The sequence below is a fragment of the Vanacampus margaritifer genome, unplaced genomic scaffold (assembly GCF_051991255.1).
Source record: "Vanacampus margaritifer isolate UIUO_Vmar unplaced genomic scaffold, RoL_Vmar_1.0 HiC_scaffold_22, whole genome shotgun sequence".
Classification (NCBI taxonomy): Eukaryota; Metazoa; Chordata; class Actinopteri; order Syngnathiformes; family Syngnathidae; genus Vanacampus; species Vanacampus margaritifer.
This window is the reverse complement of record NW_027520732.1, coordinates 3,241,967-3,248,253: the sequence shown is the minus strand read 5'-3', so window position 1 is coordinate 3,248,253 and position 6,287 is coordinate 3,241,967.

The following is a 6,287-nucleotide window of genomic DNA, read 5'->3' as shown; positions in this document are numbered from 1 at the left end:
CAAACTAGGGTTTTACATTAGGGTTAATGCTTCAAACTAGGGTTTTACATTAGGGTTACGCTTTCAAACTAGGGTTTTACATTAGGGTTAGGGTTTCAAACTAGGGTTTTAAAATTAGGGTTTCAAATTAGGGTTTCAAATTAGGGTTAGAGTTTCAAACTAGGGTTTTTACATTAGGGTTACTGCTTCAAACTAGGGTTTTACATTAGGGTTAGGGTTTCAAAACAGGGGTTTAAAATTAGGGTTAGGGTTTCACACTAGGGTTTTACATTAGGGTTAGGGTTTCAAACTAGGGTTTAACATTAGGGTTAGGGTTCCAAACTAGGGTTTTACATTAGGGTTAGGGTTTCAAACAAGGGTTTTACATTAGGGTTAGGGTTTCAAACTAGGGTTTCAAATTAGGGTTAGGGTTTCAAACTAGGGTTTTATATTAGGGTTAAGGTTTCAAACTAGGGTTTCAAATTAGGGTTAGGGTTTCAAACTAGGGTTTTACATTAGGGTTAGTGTTTCAAACTAGGGTTTCAAATTAGGGTTAGGGTTTCACACTAGGGTTTTACATTAGGGTTAGGGTTTCAAACTAGGGTTTAACTTTAGGGTTTGGGTTCCAAACTAGGGTTTTACATTAGGGTTAGGGTTTCAAACAAGGGTTTTACATTAGGGTTAGGGTTAGGGTTTCAAACTAGGGTTTAACTTTAGGGTTAGTGTTTCAAACTATGGTTTCAAATTAGGTTTGGGGTTTCAAACTAAGGTTTTACATTAGGATTAGGGTTTCAAACTAGGGTTTTACTTTAAGGTTAGGGTTTCAAACTAGGGTTTTACATTAGGGTTAGGGTTACAAATTAGGGTTTTACATTAGGGTTAGGCTTTCAAACTAGGGTTTTACATTAGGGTTAGGGTTTCAAACTAGGGTTTCAATTTAGGGTTAGGGTTTCAAACTAGGGTTTATCATTAGGGTTAGGGTTTCAAAATAGGGTTTTAGATTAGGGTTAGGGTTTCAAACTAGGGTTTAACATTAGGGTTAGGGTTTCAAACTAGGGTTTTACATTAGGGTAAGGGTTTCAAACAAGGGTTTTACATTAGCTATAGGGTTTCAAACAAGGGTTTTACATTAAGGTAAGGGTTTCAAACTAGTTTTTCAAATTAGGGTTAGGGTTTCAAACTAGGGTTTTATATTAGGGTTAGGGTTTCAAACTAGGGTTTCAAAATAGGGTTTTACATTGGGGTAAAGGTTTCAAACAAGGGTTTTACATTAGGGTTAGGGATTCAAAACAGGGAATTAAAATTAGGGTTAGGGTTTCAAACTCGGGTTTTAAATTAGGGTTTGGGTTTCAAACTAGGGTTTTACATTAGCGTTAGGGTTTCAAACTAGGGTTTCAAATTAGGCTTAGGGTTTCAAACTAGGGTTTTACATTAGGGTTAGTGTTTCAAACAAGGGTTTTACATTAGGTTTAGTGTTTCAAAATGGGTTTAAAATTAGGGTTAGAGTTTCACACTAGGGTTTTACATTAAGGTTAGGGTTTCAAACTAGGGTTTAACATTAGGGTTAGTGTTTCAAACAAGGGTTTTACATTAGGGTTAGGGTTTCAAACTAGGGTTTCAAATTAGGGTTAGGGTTTCAAAATAGGGTTTTACATTAGAGTTAGGCTTTCAAAACTAGGGTTTTATATTAGCGTTCGGGTTATAAACTAGGGTTTTATATTATGGTTAGGGTTACAAACTAGGGTTTTACATTATGGTTAGGGTTACAAACTAGGGTTTCAAATTAGGGTTAGGGTTTCAAAACAGGGGTTTAAAATTAGGGTTAGGGTTTCAAAACAGAGGTTTAAAATTAGGGTTAGGGTTTCAAAATAGGGTTTTATATTAGGGTTAGGGTTTCAAATTAGGGTTTCAAATTAGTGTTAGGGTTTCAAACAAGGGTTTTACATTAAGGTTAGGGTTTCAAACAAGGGTTTTACAATAGGGTTAGGGTTTCAAAACAGGGGTTTTAAATTAGGGTTAGGGTTTAAAACTAAGGTTTTACATTAGGTTTAGGGTTTCAAACTAGGGTTTCAAATTAGGGTTTGGGTTTCAATTTGAGGTTTTACATTAGGATTAGGTTTACAAACTAGGGTTTTACATTAGGGTTAGGGTTTCAAACTATGGTTTCAAATTAGGTTTGGGGTTTCAAAGTAGGGTTTCAAATTAGGGTTAGGGTTTAAACTAGGATTTACATTAGGGTTAGTGCTTCAAACTAAGGTTTTACATAAGGGTTAGGATTTCAAACTAGGGTTTTACATTAAGGTTAGGGTTTCAAACTAGGGTTTTACATTAGGGTTAGGGTTACAAATTAGGGTTTTACATTAGGGTTAGGGTTTCAAACTAGGGTTTTACATTAGGGTTAGGGTTTCAAACTAGGGTTTCAATTTAGGGTTAGGGTTTCAAACTAGGGTTTATCATTAGGGTTAGGGTTTCAAACTAGGGTTTTACATTAGGGTTAGGGTTTCAAAGTAGGGTTTTACATTAGGGTTAGGCTTTCAAACTAGGGTTTTACATTAGCGTTCGGGTTATAAACTAGGGTTTTATATTATGGTTAGGGTTACAAACTAGGGTTTTACATTATGGTTAGGGTTACAAACTAGGGTTTCAAATTAGGGTTAGGATTTCAAAACAGGGGTTTAAAATTAGGGTTAGGGTTTCAAAACAGGGGTTTCAAATTAGGGTTAGGGTTTCAAACTAGGGTTTTACATTAGGGTTATTACTTTAAACTAAGGTTTTACATAAGGGTTAGGGTTTCAAACTAGGGTTTTACATTAAGGTTAGGGTTTCAAACTAGGGTTTTACATTAGGGTTAGGGTTACAAATTAGGGTTTTACATTAGGGTTAAAGTTCAAAATAGGGATTTACATTAGGGTTAGGGTTTCAAACTAGGTTTTCAATTTAGGGTTAGGGTTTCAAACTAGGGTTTATCATTAGGGTTAGGGTTTCAAACTAGGGTTCTAAATTAGGGTTAGGGTTTCAAACTAGGGTTTAACGTTAGGGTTAGGGTTTCAAACTAGGGTTTTACATTAGGGTTAATGCTTCAAACTAGGGTTTTACATTAGGGTTACGCTTTCAAACTAGGATTTTACATTAGGGTTAGGGTTTCAAACTAGGGTTTCAAAATAGGGTTAGTGTTTCAAACTAGGGTTTTATATTAGGGTTAAGGTTTCAAACGAGGGTTTCAAATTAGGGTTAGGGTTTCAAACTAAGGTTTTACATTAATGATAGGGTTTCAAACTAGGGTTTCAAATTAGGGTTAGGGTTTCAAACTAGGGTTTATCATTAGTGTTAGGGTTTCAAACTAGGGTTTTACATTAAGGTTAGAGTTTCAAACTAGGGTTTTACATTAGGGTTAGGCTTTCAAACAAGGGTTTTACATTAGGGTTAGTGCTTCAAACTAAGGTTTTACATTTAGGGTTAGGGTTTCAAACTAGGGTTTTACATTAGGGTTAGGGTTTCAAACTAGGGTTTGACATTACGGTTAGTGCTTCAAACTAGGGTTTTACATTAGGGTTAGGGTTTCAAACTAGGGTTTTACATTAAGGTAAGGGTTTAAAACTATGGTTTTACATTAGGGTTAGGGTTACAAAGTAGGGTTTAACGTTAGGGTTAGGGTTTCAAACTAGGGTTTTACATTAGGGTTACTGCTTCAAACTAGGGTTTTACATTAGGGTTAGGGTTTCAAAACAGGGGTTTAAAATTAGGGTTAGGGTTTCACACTAGGGTTTTACATTAGGGTTAGGGTTTCAAACAAGGGTTTTACAATAGGGTTAGGGTTTCAAACTAGGGTTTCAAATTAGGGTTAGGGTTTCAAACTAGGGTTTTATATTATGGTTAAGGTTTCAAAGTAGGGTTTCAAATTAGGGTTAGGGTTTCAAACTAGGGTTTTACATTAGGGTTAGGGTTTCAAATTCGGGTTTCAAATTAGGGTTAGGGTTTAAACTAGGATTTACATTAGGGTTAGTGCTTCAATTTAAGGTTTTACATAAGGGTTAGGATTTCAAACTAGGGTTTTACATTAAGGTTAGGGTTTCAAACTAGGGTTTTACATTAGGGTTAGGGTTACAAATTAGGGTTTTACATTAGGGTTAGGGTTTCAAACTAGGGTTTAACATTAGGGTTAGGGTGTCAAACTAAGGTTTCAATTTAGGGTTAGGGTTTCAAACTAGGGTTTATCATTAGGGTTAGGGTTTCAAACTAGGGTTTTACATTAGGGTTAGGGTTTCAAAGTAGGGTTTTACATTAGGGTTAGGCTTTCAAACTAGGGTTTTATATTAGCGTTCGGGTTATAAACTAGGGTTTTATATTATGGTTAGGGTTACAAACTAGGGTTTTACATTATGGTTAGGGTTACAAACTAGGGTTTCAAATTAGGGTTAGGGTTTCAAAACAGGGGTTTAAAATTAGGGTTAGGGTTTCAAAACAGGGGTTTAAAATTAGGGTTAGGGTTTCACACTAGGGTTTTCCATTAGGGTTAGGGTTTCAAACTAGGGTTTTACATTAGGGTTAGTGCTTCAAACTAAGGTTTTACATTAGGGTTAGGGTTTCAAACTAGGGTTTTACATTAAGGTTAGGGTTTCAAACTAGGGTTTTACATTAGGGTTAGGGTTACAAATTAGGGTTTTACATTAGGGTTACAGTTTCAAACTAGGGATTTACATTAGGGTTAGGGTTTCAAACTAGGTTTTCAATTTAGGGTTAGAATTTCAAACTAGGGTTTATCATTAGGGTTAGGGTTTCAAACTAGGGTTCTAAATTAGGGTTAGGGTTTCAAACTAGGGTTTAACGTTAGGGTTAGGGTTTCAAACTAGGGTTTTACATTAGGGTTAATGCTTCAAACTAGGGTTTTACATTAGGGTTACGCTTTCAAACTAGGATTTTACATTAGGGTTAGGGTTTCAAACTAGGGTTTCAAATTAGGGTTAGTGTTTCAAACTAGGGTTTTATATTAGGGTTAAGGTTTCAAACGAGGGTTTCAAATTAGGGTTAGGGTTTCAAACTAAGGTTTTACATTAAGGTTAGAGTTTCAAACTAGGGTTTTACATTAGGGTTAGGGTTTCAAACAAGGGTTTTACATTAGGGTTAGTGCTTCAAACTAAGGTTTTACATTTAGGGTTAGGGTTTCAAACTAGGGTTTATCATTAGGGTTAGGGTTTAAAAATAGGGTTTTACATTAGGGTTAGGGTTTCAAACTAGGTTTTCAATTTAGGGTTAGGTTTTCAATTTAGGGTTTATAATTAGGGTTAGGGTTTCAAACTAGGTTTTTACATTAGGATTAGGGTTTCAAACTAGGGTTTTACATTAGGGTTAATGCTTCAAACTAGGGTTTTACATTAGGGTTACGCTTTCAAACTAGGGTTTTACATTAGGGTTAGGGTTTCAAACTAGGGTTTTAAAATTAGGGTTTCAAATTAGGGTTTCAAATTAGGGTTAGAGTTTCAAACTAGGGTTTCAAATTTGGGTTAGAGTTTCAAACTAGGGTTTTTACATTAGGGTTACTGCTTCAAACTAGGGTTTTACATTAGGGTTAGGGTTTCAAAACAGGGGTTTAAAATTAGGGTTAGGGTTTCACACTAGGGTTTTACATTAGGGTTAGGGTTTCAAACTAGGGTTTAACATTAGGGTTAGGGTTCCAAACTAGGGTTTTACATTAGGGTTAGGGTTTCAAACAAGGGTTTTACATTAGGGTTAGGGTTTCAAACTAGGGTTTCAAATTAGGGTTAGGGTTTCAAACTAGGGTTTTATATTAGGGTTAAGGTTTCAAACTAGGGTTTCAAATTAGGGTTAGGGTTTCACACTAGGGTTTTACATTAGGGTTAGGGTTTCAAACTAGGGTTTAACTTTAGTGTTTGGGTTCCAAACTAGGGTTTTACATTAGGGTTAGGGTTTCAAACAAGGGTTTTACATTAGGGTTAGGGTTAGGGTTTCAAACTAGGGTTTAACTTTAGGGTTAGTGTTTCAAACTATGGTTTCAAATTAGGTTTGGGGTTTCAAACTAAGGTTTTACATTAGGGTTAGGGTTTCAAACTAGGGTTTTACTTTAAGGTTAGGGTTTCAAACTAGGGTTTTACATTAGGGTTAGGGTTACAAATTAGGGTTTTACATTAGGGTTAGGCTTTCAAACTAGTGTTTTACATTAGGGTTAGGGTTTCAAACTAGGGTTTCAATTTAGGGTTAGGGTTTCAAACTAGGGTTTATCATTAGGGTTAGGGTTTCAAAATAGGGTTTTAGATTAGGGTTAGGGTTTCAAACTAGGGTTTAACATTAGG